The sequence below is a fragment of the Geotrypetes seraphini genome, chromosome 14 (assembly GCF_902459505.1).
Source record: "Geotrypetes seraphini chromosome 14, aGeoSer1.1, whole genome shotgun sequence".
Taxonomy (NCBI): Eukaryota; Metazoa; Chordata; class Amphibia; order Gymnophiona; family Dermophiidae; genus Geotrypetes; species Geotrypetes seraphini.
Genome location: NC_047097.1, coordinates 60,016,458 through 60,037,431, shown reverse-complemented (window position 1 = coordinate 60,037,431; position 20,974 = coordinate 60,016,458). Strand labels below are relative to the sequence as shown.

General features: G+C 42.4%; 1 protein-coding gene across 1 annotated transcript in view; it reads left to right on the top strand.

Annotated features, from left to right (window-relative positions):
* LOC117348117 (proto-oncogene Mas-like) overlaps positions 1–20,974 on the top strand; it is a 57,938-nt gene that overhangs the window by 25,375 nt on the left and 11,589 nt on the right. Inside the window, exon 2 of the mRNA XM_033919819.1 lies at positions 13,501–13,635. The gene's annotated coding sequence lies outside the window, so the exon portion shown is untranslated. The remainder of the gene's footprint in view (positions 1–13,500; positions 13,636–20,974) is intronic.

Genomic DNA, 20,974 nt, shown 5'->3' with positions numbered 1-20,974 from the left:
GGACCTTTTTACCATCATGGCCTGCAATTTTTTTAAAAAACCCTAATGCAGCTTAATAAAAGTGGGGATAGTCTTGAATGCCTTGGTATTTGCCTCCAATCTCAATTCCGTGGAATCTGATTCCATAATTGTGGTGCTATAAAATAAAAGGCTTTACTGTATTTCTGGTCATTTCCCGTTTTGCTCTTTTTGCTGAAGGAAGGACTAATCTATTATCTTGGAACAACCTATGCTGGTGTATAAGGAATAGCCAACGCATACAGATCATTTGGCTGCTGAAAGAAAGGAACTCTGGTTGTTAAAAGCACAGCTTTAAACTGAATTCTATAAGAAACTGGTAACCAATGGTATTGTAGAAATAGTGGAGTGACTCTATGGAGGATTAAGTGACTTGCCCAGCGTCACAAGGAGCAGTGCCACTGACTATCCCCTCTAACCACCTAAACCAAACCAGGCTGTCATGGGGGTCTGGGGGCAGGGTGGAGCCAGCACATATGCGGACAAGTATTGATTGGCACTGAGCTGGATAAGGTAACTGGACAAAATGGTCCACATCGAATAAGTAGTTCAGTTCCATCTAGCTCGGGGATCTCAAAGTCCCTCCTTGAGGGCTGCAATCCAGTCGGGTTTTCAGGATTTCCCCAATGAATATGCATTGAAAGCAGTGCATGCACATAGATCTCATGCATATTCATTGGGGAAATCCTGAAAACCCGACTGGATTGCGGCCCTTGAGGAGGGACTTTGAGACCCCTGATCTAGCTGGTTAAGGGCTCAGTGGTGCAGAAATATCAGACTAATGATGTACCACCCATCTGGGCAGCAGAAGATGGGCAGTGCTGGAGGCGGAGGATTGCGTTTGGTGCGACAACATAGAATTTATACTGCGCCGATGAAAGGCCCCTCAATCCACTTCTGTATTCTGCCATGAAAACTTGATGATGTTCATCAAGTCGCTAGGATTTGAAGATGAGTCAATGACACCTATCAAGTTTTCTAGATGCAACAGCAGGCATTAAAAAAAAAATACTTACCACCATGTGCTGATATTAGCCTATGAGAATTTTTGGCTCACCTCCTTTTCCTACAATATTCAACAGAAAACAATTCCAACTCATGGTCCAATCCCTAGTCCTAGGACTTCTAGACTACTGCAACATCCTCTATCTCCCCTGCCCAGCAGTCATGATAAAACTACAAACAGAACAAAACACAGCCTTGAGTCTGATCTATTCACTGATCATATCACCGCCGCATACCTCGACTCACACTGGCTCTCAATACAAGCAAGAATACGATTCAAATTTTACTGTCTACTATTTAAAGCCATGAATGGAGACGGCCCAGCTTATATGAACACCCACCTTATCCGAACTGCCACAACCAGGCAAAGGAGAACCCAGACACCATTCACGCACCCCCCCCAATCAGAGGCGTCAAAACGCACAAAAAAATGTACGACGGCCTACTGGCCACGCAGGCAGCGAAACGAGACCGCCAACTAGCCAATCTACTGCCCATGACGCCAGACTACAAAACTTTCAGAAAAGAAATAAAAACCCTGCTGTTCAGGAAATCCATCAAAACAAACTAACACCGCAGGAAGCACTTCAGTCCCTCGAAGTAACCCGCTCAACTCTGTAACTCTTCTGGAAATGTCCAGATAACCTCTTATGTAATCCGCCTTGAACCGCAAGGTAGTGGCGGAATGAAAGTCACAAATGTAATGTAATGTCCTTGTGCAAAGGACGTTGCGGCTGCTCCCTATGACTCCGGGCAAGTCGCCTAAGCCTCTGTTGCCCAGGTACCACGTTAGATTGTGAGCCTGTCGGAACAAGTAGGGAAAATACTTAAGAACATCTGATTACTACTTAATATATAGCAAATCGCTTTGGGTGAATCTCTTCTGAAAAAGGCACTTAATAAATCCTAATACATAAAGTTTATTTTAGAAGGAGAAAAATGGAAGATTCCCCCCCCCCCACACTACTTGTATTGGATTCTATTTTTACCTTGTTGCGAAAGACTATTTCGCTCCTTTGACGAGAGGGAGCTGAAAAGTTCTCAGCCCAACCAAGAAGAAAATGAAGTGGATACGGGTCAATCGATGATCTGAAACAATGTCAAAAAACTTAGGGCTCCCTTTACAAAGGCGGGCTAAGCGTTATAGCGCACGCTACATTACCGCCCGGGCTAAACGCTAACGCCTCCATAGAGCTTGCGTTAGTATTTTTCATTTAGTGCCTGGGCTAGCGCACCTTAGTAAAAGGAGCCCTTAGAATTTTGTTCTGCAAATTGGCACTTAACGGAATAAGATAACGCTCCGTCCAGCTACAGTGGCGAAATAACGCTCAGAATTTAAGAAGTTGGTGGGTTGGGCTGAGAACCTTACAGCGCCCCCCTCGTATCTATTAAATTACACTGTAATACAGTCGGCAAAACTAATAACCTTTGTATGTCAGCAGAGTTTATCATATAACGACAAAATGCAAAGAAAGTACAGAGTAGAGTAAATATTAGACACAGACAGGAAGAGACAGAGAAGCAGAGAGAAAAGGAAGTGAAGGAAAAGAAAGGGGAACGGATGGACAAACGCACACTGGGAGATGGAGGGAGGGAGAAAATACATTGGAGGAGAGATCTCTGAAGAGACGTCTCGCACAGACTTGTTTACGCCTCGGGAGCACTGACCTCTTGAGCAGGTGGGTTCTGGCAGCTCCCTCACTGCTGGTCCTGGGGAAAAGTGTTGCTTTCTCTTTTCAAAATGTGCTATTGAGCGGCACAGGTCAGATAAGCCATTAGCAGATGAAATTGAAGGAGGAGCTCTTAAAAGCTACTGTACAAAACCCAAACATACTGGAGGCTCTTAAGAAAATGTCCTCCTAGACCAGAATTGGTCAATTAAGGTCCAGCGTCTAATTGCTAGACATCATGGAAGAAGGCATTTGTATAATGAATCAACCTTATTTTCCCTTGGCTGCACTTTAGTTGTTCTTTCCAGCCCTATTAACCCAGGGTCTTCATCCCACAGTCTTTAGAAAAATATCGCAGATGACAGAAAATGATTCTCTACAATTTTACTGCAATCATAAAAAAAAAAAGAAAGTCACTCCATCGTTCCCCTTTTAGCGGGCAAATAATAACTATTACGATGACTTTATCTGTAGTTTTGAGTCCATAAGGTCGCTATTAGCAACGTTTTGATGATTTTCTCCTGCGGTCTTGTTCCCATAACATAAAAGAACCGTTCTTTCCCAACGCTATCTGATGTAAATGTGCTTCTTTTAAAAAAAAAAAAAAAAAAAAATAGCCATCTAGGAGTGTTCCAGTTATCAAAGTCCTGGAACCACGTTAAACCCTGGGCCAATCTGAAAGATAAATGGTATCTCTTAAAGTCTGGTAGATTTAGGGCTCCTTTTATCAAGCTGCGCTAATGGTTTAACGCGTGTAATAGTGCGCGTTAAACCGCCGGCCGCGCAAGCCGCTACCGCTTCCTCTTGAGCAGGTGGTAGTTTTTGGCCAGCGCAGGGGTTAGCGCATGATAAAAAGTTAAGTGCGTTAACCCCGCTAGCGCGGCTTATGAAAAGGAGCCCTTAGGCCTCCTCTTAAGTTTAGAAATTTTAACTTATGACTTGCAATTCGTGGCAGTTTTGATCTCCAAAGAAACTTACTAATGAGGCTGTCAACTTTTTTATATAGGAAAGGTGAAAATGAAAATGAAGAATTTGCGCTTCCACTGATGATTTTCGGGCACAAGCCAAAATAATGAAAAACCGTTTTTACCAACGTGGGTATCCCTATGAGGTAGTCAAAAGTGCTTACAAGAGAGCAAAATATGCCCATAGGGAATGGTTACTTCAGGATAAAGTGTATGACACGGATCTGGCGGAGACGGTGGCTTTTGTTCAAGATTACTCCACTCTCTCCCACCATATTTCTTACATCATTAAAAAATATTGGCATATCCCTAAATTGGCTATCCCTACCCTGGATGATCAACCGTTGTGCTCATACAGGCGTAGGAGAAATATTGGGGAATATTTAAATCACAATAAATTGCAGGATCACACTCCCCCGAGGGTGGGCAGTCATCACCCTTGTGGTCAATGTCAATGGTGTATTTACACCTTATCAGGTGAGAGGTGGACTCACCCCACTACGGGGGAAGTGTTTGTTGCAACTCATAATACCTCCTGCACTTCGGATAATGTCATTTATGTAATTCAATGCCCTTGTCCCATGTTATATGTTGGACGTACAACTCGCCCGATTCGTGTCCGTTTAACGGAGCATAAATCTCGTGTCCACACTCAAAATGAATCATCTCCTTTAGTCCGTCATTGGACTAAGAATGTAATTAATTTTGGGGCCTAAAACCATTTTAAGGGCCTCAGCTCTACCCCACCAAGAAAGAAAGAGGGGAGACCAGGATTCCAGAGTAGACGTTATTAATTCTATAATAAAATTAGAATTCAAGGTCATAGTTTTATCTACTATTCAAGGTCATAGTTTTATCTACTATTCCTAAATACTTAGGGCTCCTTTTACGAAGCCGCGGTAGCAGTTTAACGAGCGCAATAGCGCGGGCTAAACTGCCGTCCGCGCTAGCCGCTACCGCCTCCTCTTGAGCAGGCGGTAGTTTTTCGGCTAGCACGGGGGTTAGCGAGTGATCAAAAGTCGCGCGCGTTAAAAGCCGCTACCGCGGCTTCGTAAAAGGAGCCCTTAATTTTTTAAAGGAAAATGTGCTTCTTTTTAATGTTAAAATTGGACTGATATGGATAATTCTACAAGGGGGCTCATTTTAATCAACATCTGTGCGTGAATGACTTATTAGAATACAGCGAAACCCCATTTACATGCGCACCGTTCAGGCCTAGGTCCGTATTTATGCATGATGACAACATGCCTCCTGATTAGGGCTCTGCTTTATTCAGTCAATGATCCAACATGTACATGTTTCGGCTCAAATGGCCTGCATCGGGAGTCTTTCGATTAAAGGTTTTCCTTTTTTTAGTGTTCACGAAGCGTGCGAATTCTCAACATTTTGACCGGAGTGCTTGACTTGTTGACACATTTTCATTATGACCTGTAGTTGCCTAACCTAAATCACTTCAATTAGCTTAAATGGAGTAGTAATTGGTCGTGCCATTGAGGATAGGGCACCATTTATAGAATCTGGACTTAGCGGCTCTTACATATTTATTTATTTGGTTTTCTATACTGTTCTCCCAGGGGAGTTCAGGATGGTTTACATGAATTTATTCAGGTACTCAAGCAATTTTCCCTGTCTGTCCTGGTGGGCTCACAATCTATATAGTGTACCTGGGGCAATGGAGGGATTAAGTGACTTGCCCAGGGTCACAAGGAGCAGGATGCTGAGGCTGTAGCTTTAACCACTGTGCCACTCTAGAAATCATAATGTAGTAAAAGTGATCCAAGTATAGGACAATCATGCCACGAGGAACAAGCGGATGGCTTAACGGCTCCCTATATACACACGCCTAATTTAATAAAACTGTGCTTATACGCTATGATTTTCCTTACATAGCAATATATTTTACCGCCGGAGCTCTTGGCCCCTCAGGTCCTCTCGAGGGAAAGACGCCCCGGACAGGGGATTGGATCCTGGACCACGCTGAAAGCGCGAGTGAGTCAGTGGTGAGAGTCGTTCGCTTGGTGCCTGCGAGGCCAACATGGAATAGGGGAGAGAATAATTGATACAAAAAAAAAAGAAGGAGAGGGAAGGGGATGGAGTCTCTCTGGCGCTGCTCAGCAGCAGGAGGCTTGTGATCGCCCGTTTTTTCAGGCCGTGTGTCATGGCGGAATTGTGGCTGCGCCAGAGGTAGGAAGCCTTGACATTCACACCTCCTGGGGGCTCAGGCTCTGGGGAGCCGTTTCCCTCTTCCAGCCTTGATTGATCCTTTCTCCCCTCAAGAAGAAAACCTGACATAAAACAAAACCGACATAAAATTTAAAAAAAAAAAAAAAAAAAAGGGGGAAAATATTTCTCCAGCACTGCTCACCGTTAAGAAGCCTGAAGTCAAAAACATCTCTTCACATAAAGGAGTTACTAGAGTATGAGCTTTCCAAAGAGCTCAGCATTATAGTTTGATATCATTCAGATTAGCTTCACTTGGGTGACTTTAAATCAGACTGCACACAATATCATCAACCATCCACACTATGAACATTCAAATCGCCTACGAAATTGACTTTAATCTATAGCTATCCAATTTCTCTACATGGAACTTTAAATAAACTGGATAATCACACCTTGTTACACTCCTATGAACCTGTATATCCCAAAGGCTGTGGTACAAGTGAGTGTGCTTAATAAACAAATATTATTCAAACTATTTCTGCCTTACCTACAGAGCTCTTAAATCTGTGTAGCCTGCACACAATATCATCAATCATCTACACTGTGATTATCCAAAACACTTGTGAAATTGACTTTACTATATAGATTACTCATATATCCCAGCGACTGTGGATAGAAGCGAGTGTGCCCAACGAACAAATATTATTCAAACTATTTCTGTTTTAACCACTGAGCTCTTGTACATGTGTAGCCTGCACACAATATCATCATCCATATATGAAATTGTCTATACTCTATAGCTACTCAATTTCTCTACATGGAATTTTAAATAAGCTAGATAATCACAGCTTGTGGCATTTTTGTGATCTTGTATTTCCCAGCGATTGTGGGTAAAAGTGAGCGCATCTAACAAACGAACAAATATTATTCAAATTATTTCTGTCTTACCTATATATGTGTAGCCGTTTAAAAGGGTGCATTAGATAGGAATGCCGGTAAGATCGGCAAAAACGCCTAAACATAAATCACCTTGCTCAGAATTTAAAATGGCGACGTCACCGACCCCAACTATAACCTCGACACAATGGGGTGAATGGGCTCAAGAAATCTCAAAAATGGTTACTGCGGCCCTGGAAGATAAACTTCTTAAATTACAATTGGCTGTAGACTGTATTAACGATCGTTTTGAAGCACAGGCTGGACGAATTGCAGCAGTGGAGCAAAGGGTGTCTGAAAATGAAGATGCAACTTTGCAAGATCGCGAAAATGTAATTGCATTGCAAAATCAAGTAGCATCACTGACAATACGTTTGGATGACCAGGAGAATCGACAACGCCGCAACAATCTACGAGTTATAGGGCTACCTGATCTCCGTACTGATCAAGATCTATACCAATTCTTTCAACTTTGGCTCCCAAAACAACTTGGCCTAGTGACCCCTGAGACTGGTTTTCTATGCGAACGGGCTCACCGCTTGGGACAACCTACAAAAAACAACAACCGCTCACGAGCAGCTATTGCTAGATATATCAACTGGAAAGACAAAGAGCTCATCATGCAAGCCTTTCGGAAAAAAGGTCGACTTGAATATGAAGGTCAAAAATTACTATTATTTAACGACTACTCCCTACATGTATCCAACCTTCGCAAGACAATGGTGCCACTATGTTCCACGCTTCATCGTCGTGGAGTGAGATTTGCACTTGTGTATCCGGCGTCTTTACGCATATGGAGAGATGGGAAACCACACACATTCACAGACAAAATAACCGCACAACTATTTATAGACTCTATGCCTGAGACTATGATCAATAATACCCCAATGACTTAATTTTACTTGATACCATACAGTTTATTTTGAGGTCTTTGTTCAATTAAATCAATCCTATTTTAGTTATCTTAGTCTGAACCAATAAGTTCTTATCTTAATATGCTATGTAATGAAATACATACTTTGTATAACCTAATAAGTTAAGCACACTAATCTCACTTTTTATATTACTAATTAGGTGTGGATTTTGTTAGATGCTTTACGTGTGTCATTTTATGCTCATAAGAGCATCTTTAAAATACTTTAAGATAAGCATAATAGTTTGGTACAATTCCTTTCTGACCACATATTATGCTGTTATTACTGATTTCTTCTTTTTTATTTCAATACTTATTATACCTTTCTTCTTAGACAGGAGTGTCTACTTAACCTCAATATTATATCAATCATTCTTTCTCGACAAATGTGATATACTGCATATTTCTCCACTGCATATCATATATTATGGCTGACCTACATGTCTTTTCCTTTAATGTGAATGGCCTAAATCATCCCATTAAAAGAAAAAAGATATCTAATTATGTGTCCAACAAACATCCAGATGTAATTTTCTTACAAGAAACCCACCTCCCATCCGCTGCCGCCACGAAATTTCAACTAAAGGGATATTCCACTCATATATATTCCCCTGCAACTCATCAAAAGAAAAATGGTGTTTCAATCTTTCTTAAAGATAATCTCTCCCCCACTATTCATTCAATTAAAACAGACACGGAAGGAAGATGGTGTCTGGTACATGCTGCGTTGTACTCAAAGGATTTTGTTCTTCTCAATATATATGGCCCGGTTAAAGATCACCCAGACTTTTTTAGAGACATTCAGTTAGCGCTAATTGAATTCAGTTCTTGTTCTCTAATATTGGGAGGGGACTTTAATCAAATCCAAGACTTGTATATTGATAGATCTTCTTCTGGTAAACCATCCAAATCCAAATCTTTCACAGCTCTTCAAGCTCTAAAAAATGCCTTCTCCCTTGTAGATCCTTGGCGATTACTTTACCCGAAAGGTAGAGAATACTCACATTTTTCACCACCACACAATACATACTCGAGAATTGATTTCTTTCTCATATCCTCTTCACTCATTCAAGACCTTACTAATACTATTATCCATCCAATCTCTCTTACGGACCATGCTGCCATTTCTTTATACACCTCTATTTCGACTCCACGTAAAGAATCTCCATCTTGGCGACTAAACAACGCCCTACTCTTAGATGAAGAAACTATTGAAAAAATCAATTCATTCACAGTAGAATTCTTTGAAAATAACTCTAAAGATCCTGAAATTTGTCCTTCCATAATCTGGGAAGCTTACAAAGCAACCCTTAGAGGTGAATTGATAAAAATTGCCTCTTGGAAAAAAAAACAGTCCATGAAAAAAGAAAAAGAGTTAGAAAACTCTATTAAAACACTAGAACTACAACATATGTCTAATCATTTACATGACCCAACTATTCTCCAAAGTATCCAAAAACTTAAATATGAATATAATACTCTAGTTTCATGCACAGCCAGAAGGGATATCTTCATCTCTAACTCTGGCCATTATATGGGTGATAATCTTATGGGTCGTCCCTTAGCCAGATACCTTAAAATTAAATCTAAAAGACTATATATCACATCTATCCAAAATTCATTAGGACAATTAGTCAAAACCAGATCTTCAATTTCTTCTCAATTCGAAAATTTTTATACTTCATTATATAAATCTGAATCTGCGGCCCCTGAATCAGATATAGACTCTTTTCTCTCCTCCTTATCTCACCCGACCATATCGAACCCTGTTAAATTGGAACTAGATTCTCCGATAACCACAACAGAAATAGAAAATGCTATATCTTCCCTACCGACTGGGAAAGCCCCTGGTCCAGATGGTTTCACTAACGAATTTTATAAACAATTTCGAAACATCTTAGCTCCCCATCTACTTACATACTATAATTTCCTTCACTCCAATCCAGATAAACAATTTAATTTCACTGAAGCCACCATTGTAGTAATTCCTAAACCTGACAGAGACGCCACCTTGGTTAAAAACTTCCGACCTATATCTCTCCTCAATTTAGATTATAAAATAATGGCAAAATTAATTGCATTAAGACTCACCAAAGCGATCCCACACCTTATACATAAAGATCAAACGGGATTTATTAAACAAAGATATATAGGAGATAATCTGCGCCTCTTTCACCATATCAATGCTCACGCTAAAACACTGACAGACCCAATAATAGGCCTAGCTATAGACGCTGAAAAAGCCTTTGATCGAGTGGAATGGCCTTTTCTTTTCTATGTCCTAAAATGGTATAATTTTGGCTCATTTTTCACGAAGTGGATAGAAACATTCTATCACAGTCCTACCGCTCGTATTCTAATTAACAATTCTTTATCCAATAAATTTCCCCTTCACAGAGGCACTAGGCAAGGCTGTCCTCTCTCACCATTACTTTTCAATTTAGTGTTGGAACCTCTTCTTTCTGCTATTAGACAAAGCCCACTAATTAACGGTATCCCCTCCTTAAACCGAGACTTCAAATTAGCAGCCTATGCTGATGATGTATTAATTTTTCTTAGGAACCCTCAATCTTCTCTTCCTCATCTTATACACATCATCAAACAATACTCTTGCATCTCAGGATACTCTGTCAATTGGGAGAAATCAGAAATCTTTCCTCTGAACAATAACATTCTCCAATCAGACTTGACTAACTTTCCATTCACATGGTCAAATGAAGCTGTGAAATATTTGGGGATCTTAATACACAAAGATCCAGTCCTTGCTCAAAATCTTAATATATCCAAAATCAAAAACTTAGTTCTTAACACTACATCTCGGTGGTCTCCACTATACTTGTCTTGGTGGGGCAGGATATCATCCATCAAAATGACCCTAGCACCTAAAATTAATTACATTCTCTCAATGCTCCCTCTTTTATGCCAGAAATCATTTTTCCACTGGCTAAATAGGAAACTATCTGAATTTATATGGAACAAGAAAAAACCTCGAATTGCTCTAGCCAAGCTGAAGGCCTCTAAAATTAACGGTGGTCTTAACTTCCCTGATTTCTACCACTATTATATTGCTTCATTAGCTAAATATGGAGCCTACTGGGTTAATGACTCCTTTTCTCAAGACCCTCCTACTTGGTTTGAAATGGAATGTTTTCTATGCAAACCTCTTCACATCTCTTGCTTACTAACGATATCAATACCCAGACACTTGAGAAAATATCCTCTTTTCATTTCAACGCAGCATGCTCTCCATCACTTAGATGATATAGCCGAAATCTCAGTTAGGGTTAGCCCACTCATATCCCTTTGGAATAATCCCAAAATACAAAACCAAGGCAAATCCCTTTCATGGAAACGGTGGCAGCGGGCAGGTATATGGGTTGTTCATCAACTATTTACTCTTAATACGACAATTCCTTTTGATATACTCTGTTCCACATACCTGCTACCATCCTCTGCTTATTCACAATGGATTTTACTCAATGAAATATTATCTTCTGTGTATATACAATATGACTTTATGACTTCCAAAAATACTATATACCACTGGTCTTCGTGGTCTCTATCAAAAGGAAAAGCTATATCTTTTTTCTATAATATTCTAAGAGATCAATCCTTTACTTTTTCATATCATACTATGAAACACTGGGATAATATATTAACCATTCCACTCTCGGACATTGACTGGGAACTCTTTTGGTCTTCAACAAACCGCCCACTTTTATCTTCTAGAGTTTCACAGTCAATGCTCTTTGTTATGTGGAATGCAATATGGACCCCATTTCGCATGTGGAAAGCCAAACTAAAACAAGATCCCGTTTGCTGGAACTGTTTGAAAGAAGAGGGAACTCTTGATCATATGTTTCTCCATTGTACTTTGGTCCGCCCTTTTTGGACCCAAGTCTGGAACACCATACAATCTATCACTAACTGCTCGGAAGAGATTTCTATGGACATTATAATCCTTCGATCTCAACATCCCTGTTTCACACAATCAAATTGCCCTCCCAAACTTATTGATACCATGATCGTGACTGCTCTCATGCATATTTTAAAAAATTGGAAACTATCTTCGTCATTAAATTATACGTTTTGGTGGAACTCTCTTTGTATGTACCATAGATATGAATCATATGCATATGAAAATAGAGTCTCGCTCAGAATATCCACGAATATGAAAAATAAAAAATCACCCTGGTCATTCTTAGACTCATATGTTCGCTCTACTTTGTAGACACTTCTGTCTTCCCCTACCTATTCTTCACTTTTTCTCTTCATTTCCTTTCTCTTTTAATTTTTATTTTATTCTATCTCGTTTTCTTTTCTCATACAATCTTCACAAATAATTTCATTACTCTGAGCTTTTCTTAATATTATGGTCCTTTATAGTTAAATGCATATTTATAGATCATATATATACAAAATGTCATATGTATCTGAATTGCTCATTGTATTTTTCCAAAATACTCAATAAAAATTTATTGAACTAAAAAAAAAAAAAGGACAATCATGCCATTATGACATCACTGATGCAGTTGGCTCTTAGGCATTGGTGGAATGAGGCATTATGACATCACTGATGCAGTTGGCTCTTAGGCATTGGTGGAATGAGGCATTATGACATCACAATATCAGCTCTGATTACTTTTCATACTATTTATTAACATTTCTATACTGTTATCCCAGGGGAGCTCAGGATGGTTTACATGAATTTATTCAGGTACTCAAGCAGTTTTCCCTGTCTGTTCTGGTGGGCTCACAATCTATATAGTGTAGCTGGGGCAATGGAGGGATTAAGTGACTTGACCAGGGTCAAGACTGTTAGTTCAACTGCACTGAATAATAAAGTAGAAAGGAGAAGGTGCTACTTGGACTTCTGGTGCTGGATCTGAGGGGGGACATGATGGGACGGTACACCGGCAAATCCGCGCACGGCAACTGTGCTCCGCCAAATGCGCCCTGACAATTGCGTGCACGGACAAGTGCGCGCCCTTCAATTGCACCCCATGACTGAATCTGCCATAAGTGGATATCTGGAAGGCCCTGATTTGCTCAGACTCCTCAGGCCTCGTCCCTCCTCAAGCCCCTCCCGAGGGACGGGGCCTGAGGAGTCTGAGCAAATCAGGGCCTTCCAGATATCCAGTTATGTAAAGGGTTCCCATATACATGATGTAAACCAGTGGTTCCCAAATCTGTCCTGGGGGACCCCCCAGCCAGTCAGGTTTTCAAGATATCCCTATCATTATATGCATGAGAGAGATTTGCATACCTGTCACTTCCATTATATGCAAATCTCTCTCATGCATATTCATTAGGGATATCTTGAAAACCTGACTGGCTGTGGGTCCCTCAGGACAGGTTTGGGAACCACTGATGTAAACCTTACCCTAACACTAGATGGCAAGTGAATCTTTTAAGTGTAGTGGGGGGGGGGGGGGAGGTCCCCCCTCCTCAAAAAAGAGGGTTACTTTGTAACCCTCAAAAAGACAAAATAGTATCCACCGTTGGGGGCGCATTTGATGGGTCACCTCCCATTATTGCGCACGTTTGTCGGGGCGCTATTGTCATACACGCATTTGACAGGTCACCGGTGGGGCAGAGGCGGGGTGGGGGCAGGACCAAGGAGGGGTGGGTGCAGGGGGCCCAGTGTGCTTTGGTGCCTAGGGCCCACCGAAGAATTAATCTTCCCTTGGGTGTCCAGCATCTCTCTCCTTCAACTTTCCCCCATGGTCTCCAGCATTTCTCTCCTTCCCTCCCTCTCATCCTGCTCACAGTGTCTAGCATCTCATGGGTCATAGTATCCCCCACATTCGTGCCTCTTATCTGTTTGCAGAAGCTGCAATGAAAGCAGAGAAATGATTGTTGCAGTTTTCCAGGTCTTGCCATGTCTGAGTAGGTGGAACCGACGTTTCAGCCATCGTGCTTTGTGGCTTTCTTCCAGAGATCTCAAGCTGTACGGGATCCTAGGGTAAGCATTTCTATTTCTTAGTGTTTTTTTCTACTATCTTAATGCCTTCCAACTGAAGTATATTTGTTATAAGAATTCTTATATTCTATGTGATTGATGACCGAACTTTGATCTCACAAGGGACTCTTCTAAAACATGAATCATATGCAATGAGTCACGGATATAGGAAGGTATTAATGGAACAAAAGGACAACCAGCCACTGTTCCCTTCTAAACTGAGCGGGAGTCTTCCACCTACATTCCTGCCAGTAGGGGGGGCTATATCACTATCCCATTTTTGATAGTGAGGGACAGGCAAGCTCTGCGGGCCTCCAGGGAATCTGCCTGTCTCTTATTATTAGACGCACAGTATTGAAGCAGCATTAATGCAGTTGGAGGACTCCCATTCAGCTTAGGGTTGTTTGCATTGTTCCCTCTAACTGGTGAGTGATGCAGAACTTAACAAAAGATTTCCCAGAAGCCTAAAGGCCTTCAAAGGCTAATTCTTCTCCCTGCCAAGAAAAAACCTGGGAGGGTGGGCTGCTTGGTGGGCCCTGCACTTCCGAAGGAGCCCCTGTATCTGATGGGAAGGTGGGCGAGGGTCTATGTAGGTTAAAATGAAAGACTTGCAGACTCAGATGTCTATTCTTCACATATCTTAAGGTGGCCCAAAAAGCCCCTTATTCCAACCCTTGTAAGCCCCCCAAGCCCACCTATACTGTACATACCTGGTGGTCCTGTGGGGTCATATGGGCAGAAGCAATGCACACTCACTCCTGCCCATCATGGTATAACTCTGGATCAATGCCTAACCATGAAAGACCAGGTGGACTCCTTAATCAGAAAAGGTTTTTTCACTCTCTGGAAACTCAGATCTGTTAAATCATATTTTGATACGTCAGCATTCAGAATCCTGGTGCAATCCCTCATACTAAGTCAACTTGACTACTGCAACATCGCTTACTTAGCTATCCCCCAAAAGAATATGCAACACTTACAACTAATGCAAAATGCAGCGGTCAGACATATCTTTGGGCTGAAGAAATTCAATCATATGACACATTACCAGCAGTTGCACTGGCTACCGACAGAAGCACGCGTAAAGTTTAAGTTCACCTGCCTCTGCTTTAAAGTATTGTATGGACTAGCCCCCAAATACTTAACAGACCTTTTTTCCTTCTCCACCAACAGACACAAGAGAAGCTCACATTCGAACTTCATTTCCCCCCCAGTTAGAGGTTGTAAATTGAAAAAACACCATGAACATCTCCTCTCACACCAAGCAGCATTATGGGATAAAGACCTAGAACAATTGCTCTCCCCCACCACTTACATGGAATTCAGGAAGCGCCAAAAGACATATCTATTCCTGTTATATCTAGACAACTGACCCGTACTTCTCCCTCTTCTCAATATCGGTTTTCTAGACCTTTTACCCTCTCTCGCTCTCTTCTCCTATGTTCAATCATTTTGTACCTTCTCTTAAACTTTTGTAAACCGCATAGAACTTCACGGTATTGCGGTATATAAACTGTTATTATTATTATTATTATGGTAGCCAGGGTAAAATGGCTGCCATGTCCTCTAGTGTAGTCCTGTGTTCAACTGCTGCTGCATTCTTGGGGGGGGATGTAGCAAAGCTTGAGTCTGAGCCTCTTTTAAAAGGTCCCATGTCAGTACTGAATATTTTTGGAGCATCTGGGAACAGGGAGGGGAAAAGGAAGAGAGGGAGTACATGAGACCTGGGTAGGGAAGGGGAGATGAGATGAGATGCTGGACTTGGAGGGGGCAGGAGTAGAAGGAAAGATGCTGTACCTGGATGTGGTGGTAAGGGAGGGAAAAGGAAGATAATGGACATGGGAGATAGGTGGTTAGAGAGAAGGGGAGATTCTGACCAATTGGGGGTGGGGGGATTGAGAGGCTGCTGGACACTTTGGAGGGATGGTGTAGAGAAGATGCTGGATCCTAGAAAGGAGTTTGGGAAGGGAAGGTGAGATGCTGGACCAGGAGAGGTAGGAATGGGAAGGAAATATTGCTCTTGAGTTCAAGTGATTGACTCAAGTTGCCTCGTATCTTGACCACAATTCCTATGAATGTTAATTATTAAGATGAGTTTCCACACCCTCAATTTGAAGCAGATCCTTTTCTAAAATGCTACATTCCATCTAAAATAGGCCTTACAATCTCCATTTTAAAAAAGGTTCGTTTTTTTTTTTCCTAAGATGACTGAGTAACAAAAGGGCCTGAAGGATCCTGGGTGAAAGAGTAGGTTGAAGCCTTAGGGCTCCTTTTACAAAGCCACGGTAAAGGTTTCTCCCACGGACCTGCGAGGTAAATGGTCCGACGCTCGTAGGAATTCTATGAGTGTCAGGACATTAACCTTGCTGGCCTGCAGTAGAAACCTCTATCGCGGTTTAGTAAGAGCTGGCATTAGTGATTGATACTACGGCTCACAAATATAAAACTTGGACTAATCTCTTTTCTTTTCGGTTTTTTTGCCATCCGCATATAGAAATGGATTGTAGTTTGAGGGTGTTTCCATATACGCAACAGTCTCTAATGGTTGAAAATGAATAGTGTAACAATGTGTTTGCCCCTTTCCTTAATAATCCTTAGGCGACCCAAAGCTATATAAAGCAAAAAACTGCAGACTTTGTACACGATGCAGGCAGACTTTATTTATAACAAGTAAAACATTAGATTAAAAACCTTTTACCAGGCAAGGGACCCAACACGGTCCGTGTTTCGTATAATCTTCATCAGGGGTCCTTTTAGATAAAAGGAGAGAAAACAATCAAAAGAATAGCCTTGGACAAATAGCAGTGAGCGACACGCTGAGGAAATTCGAAACGCTGGTGACACGCTAAAAATGCTGCCGAGTAAAAAAGACGGTTGGACCTCTGTTTTTTCTTTTGGTTGGGTTTGTTTTTTCTTTTTCTTTTTTCTTTTGGTTGGGACCCAAAGCTATATGTCACCAAGCAATCACCAAGTTTAAAATACCAACCATACTCTTGATGGAACAGCCTAACTGGGTGACAGCCAGGAATGCATTTCTGTCATTAATTCACAACACAGAAGCTTCCTGGGTTAACAACCAGCTGCTCATTATCTGTGATTCTGGTCTCTAGGGAGGAGAACTGAAACTCCTTCAGCAATTAAATGAAAAATGGAAAACTACAGACAATGGTCCCCGGGCCTTCGGAGGATCCAGATTTAGGCTCTCTGAAGTACTTGCTCTAGTTCAAAGAGCCCGCCAGGGGAGGAGTGGCCTAGTGGTTAGAGCTGCTGCGGCTGCCTCAGCGCCCCCTGAGCTTGTGGGTTCAATCCCAGCTTTTGCTCCTTGTGAGTCTGAGCAGGCCACTTAAGGGCAAGTTCTCTAAGAAGTGCCGAATTAGGCACTGTTCAAGCGCCATTCAAGTACAACGGGGCGCGGTTTAGCGAATCGCACTGAGCGGCATCTCTTTTGGAGGCGCCCAATACATAGAACCAGCTTTAGGCACAACTAAAAGTTAGGCTCCAATGCGAGCGCTTATGAAAGCTTAAGAGCAGCGATTCTGCAACAAGGCATAGCACCTAGGCCCAAATTCTGTAACCTGGGCTTAAAGTTAGGCACCGATTTCGGAAGGGCACAATATCAGCTCTGGTTATCAAAGGCTGAAACTTTTCAAACTATTTATTTAATTTTCTATACTGTTCTCTCAGGGGAGCTCAGAACGGTTTACATGAATTTATTCAGGTACTCAAGCATATCCCGTGTCTACCCCAGCAGGCTCACAAACGCACCTTTACCCCCCCCCAAAATGCAAAGGACACAGAACTAGAGGACCTGAAATGCGGATGAAAAGGATGAAAACGTAAAAGCGACATCGAAAAGTACGCACGGGACTGGGCATCCAAACAGCAGATGAAATGTACTGTGAGCAAGTGCAAAGTGACACATATAGTGAAGGGCGACCCCAGCAATAGCTCCATGATTCGGGGTTCTATATTAGGAATCACCATCCAGGAAGAAGATCTAACTGTTATCGTTGATGACCAAGTGACTTGTCCAGGGTCACAAGGAGCAGTATGGGTTTGAACCCACAACCTCAGGGTGCTGAGGCTGCGGCTTTAATCACTTTCTTTGTCTCCAGCTCCCTCGGAAGAGCATTTCAGGCATCCACCAAACTTTCCATGAAAAAAAACCAATCTTTCCTGGCGTTGTTGCCGAGTCTTTTTCCGTGAAGCTTCATGTTGTGACCCTTAATTCTGTAGCTTCCTGTCTATTGAAAAAAAAAAAAAAAAGTTTGCTTCTTGTGCATTGTTTTGTTTCCTTTATATAAATGCGTCATTTACCTGTGTGAAATCCTTTGACGATTTCTCTCTACATTACGACCAAGGCTCCTTTTGAGGGGGTACGAGGGGGTACTCAGGGGTACTGAGTGCCAGTGTATTTTCCGTTGCTTGATAAAAATGACCCTCGGTCTCTAAGCATTAATAAAAGAGTTCAGGTTCTGGACACCTGGTGCTGCCTTTTCATGAATTCGGTGGCTTGTTGTAGGGGCCCGGATACTGTAGGATGGGTTCCTCGGTGATTAGCCTACTCCTGAAGAATGGCCTGGTAGTTGAGTACTGGCACCTTTTTTTTTTTGCTAGCAAAATATTTATTTAATTTGCTTTATATCCTGTACTCCTCAACGAGCTCAGAACGGGTTACAGCCAGTGCGATGACTCTCCAAATGCATATGTCTATCAAAATATGATTGCACGCCTATATTTCTCTTAAATATATGTTTGTTCCTCTGGTCAATTTCTCCAAATGGATTCATTTTGCGCATACCATTACAGGAATGAACATAAGAATAGCCTTACTGAGTCAGACCACTGGTCCATCAAGCCCAGTAGCCCGTTCTTATGTTGGCCAATCCAGGTCACTAGTACCTGGCCAAAACCCAAGGAGTAGCAATATTCCATGCTACCTATTCAGGGCAAGGAGTGGCTTCCCCCATGTCTTTCTCAAAAACAGACTATGGACTTTTCCTCCAGGAACTTGTCCAAACCTTTCTTAAAACCAGCTACGCTATCTGCTCTTACCACAGCCTCTGGCAATGAGTTCCAGAGCTTAACTATTCTCTGAGTGAAAAAAATTTCCTCCTATTGGTTTTAAATGTATTTCCCTGTAACTTCATTGAGTGTCCCCTAGTCTTTGTAAATCTTGATACAGTAGAAAATCGATCCACTTGTACCCATTCTACACCACTCAGGATTTTGTAGACTTCAATCCTATCTCTCCTCAGCCATCTCTTTTCCAAGCTGAAGAGTCCTAACCTTTTTAGTCTTTCCTCATACGAGAGGAGTTCCATCGCCTTTATCATCTTGGTCGCTCTTCTTTGAACCTTATCTAGTGCCACTATATCTTTGTTGAGATAAGGAGACCAGAATTGAACGCAATACTCCAGGTGAGGTTGCACCATGGAGCGATACAGGGGCATTATGACATTCTTAGTCTTGTTAACCATACCTAAACCAGGGTATGTGGACTATGATCTCAGTCTCTCAGACTGCTTGCCAAGGTAATACTTGTAAAGTACCAAAGAGAGCTTCTTTCTTGCTGTCATCTGGGCAGGCTGAATTATGAATTTGTGTCCTCAACTTCTCTAAGGAAAGCAGGGCCACAGCCCATATATGCACTTACACAAGAGTAAAATAAGGCCTGTCATAGCCTCTCTATGGACCTGACTGGTAACCCTGGTATATTTGTACATCTGTTATTCAAGTGTCCTGTACTTGGCTGGCGTGAAAAAAAAAAAAAAGAGCTTGTGGTTGAAACTACTTATTCAAAGCCAGATTACGCCTCTGGAGCCCATTCAAAACCAAGCTCGCGGTACTTGTAAGAGCAGGAGAACCCAGGAGACCTTTGTCTTTCACAGACAGATGGGGAGAGGAAGCAGAGACAGCGTGGAATTTTTGAACACCGACACGTCTCCCTGTATGCGCATTGCACAGGGCTTCATCTGACCCACCAGTGTCTCAAGGAACTTCTCCAACTGAGACTTGAGGAGAAGATAAGATTCACGTCCCACAATATATAAACATATATTGTAAAATCATTTCGCTTCTGGGCGGAATCTTCTGGTCTGGTTGTATTTCTGAGCCGCCCGAACGAGTAGTTCCAAATTAGCAAAGAAATAACTTCCAAGGACAGGTATGGCTGTTGTTTATTGTCCTTTCAACATCCTGTGCTCTCTCTTCTCATCCATTTACCCTCGTATGTTCTCAGCGGCGTAGTAAGGAGGGGGGGAGGGCGGTCCGTCCCGGGCACCATCTTGGTGGGGGCGCTGACACCTGTCCTCCTTTCCGCCCCCCCCCCACTACCATGTGTGCACGCCCCTTCCCTCGTAACTCTATAACATTCGTGGCACAAGCGGCAACCCCAACCTGCTTCTCAAGCCGGCTCTTCCTGTGACATCACTTCCTGAACCCACGTCGAGGAAGTGACATCAGAGGAAGAGATGGGGGTTCCTCATGGAACATTAAAGAGGTACTGGAGAAGGGAAGGGGTGGGCGCATGCGGCAGGAGGGGGCAGGGAAGGAGCAGATGGAGTGGGGAGACGGAGAAGAGGGCGGAGAGGGGCGCCTCTCACCCTCACTATGTGCCAAAGGAAATAGAAAGCATGGGCACTGCTAATATTTTTCATTTTGTTTCGCATTTAAATTTTTGAAGGAGGGGCTGTGTTTCATTTATTATAAGGGGTCCTTTTATTAAGGTGCGCTAAACCAGAGTTCTTCAACCACCGGTCTGTGGACCGGTGCCAGTCCAAAGAAATTTCCTGCCGGTCCACAGGGCTGGCACGTGCATCAGGCCCACAACAATGTTCTTAAACCGCCGGTCCACGGTGCGATCGATGCGGCATTATCTTCGAGCCGGCTCCCTCTTCCTCACTGACTCAGTGCACAAAGCCACGGGCAGCGGCTCCTATGCGCGTCCTGCGCCTGAACCAGAAGCCTTCTCTCTGACATCACAACTTCAGAGGGAAGGCTTCCAGATGAGGTGCGGGACACGCAAGGAGCCGCGGCTTTGTGCACTGCGTCAGTGAGGAAGAGGGAGCCGGCCTGAAGATAACACCGGGATCGGCATAAAATGGCCAGGCGGGAGCAGGCCAGAAGGTAAGGCATGGAGGGCAGTGCATGAAGGGAGGGAGACAACTAAGGGAGGGGAGAATGATTTTATTTTTGAAATTAGTGATTGAATTATGTCAATTTTGAGAATTTACATCTGCTGTCAGTGTGCTTTCTGTAGTTTAATTTTGTGGTTAACCATTATGTGTTGTTAATAAGATTATATTGTGAATATCTATGAAAAATGAATGGAAAAATAGTG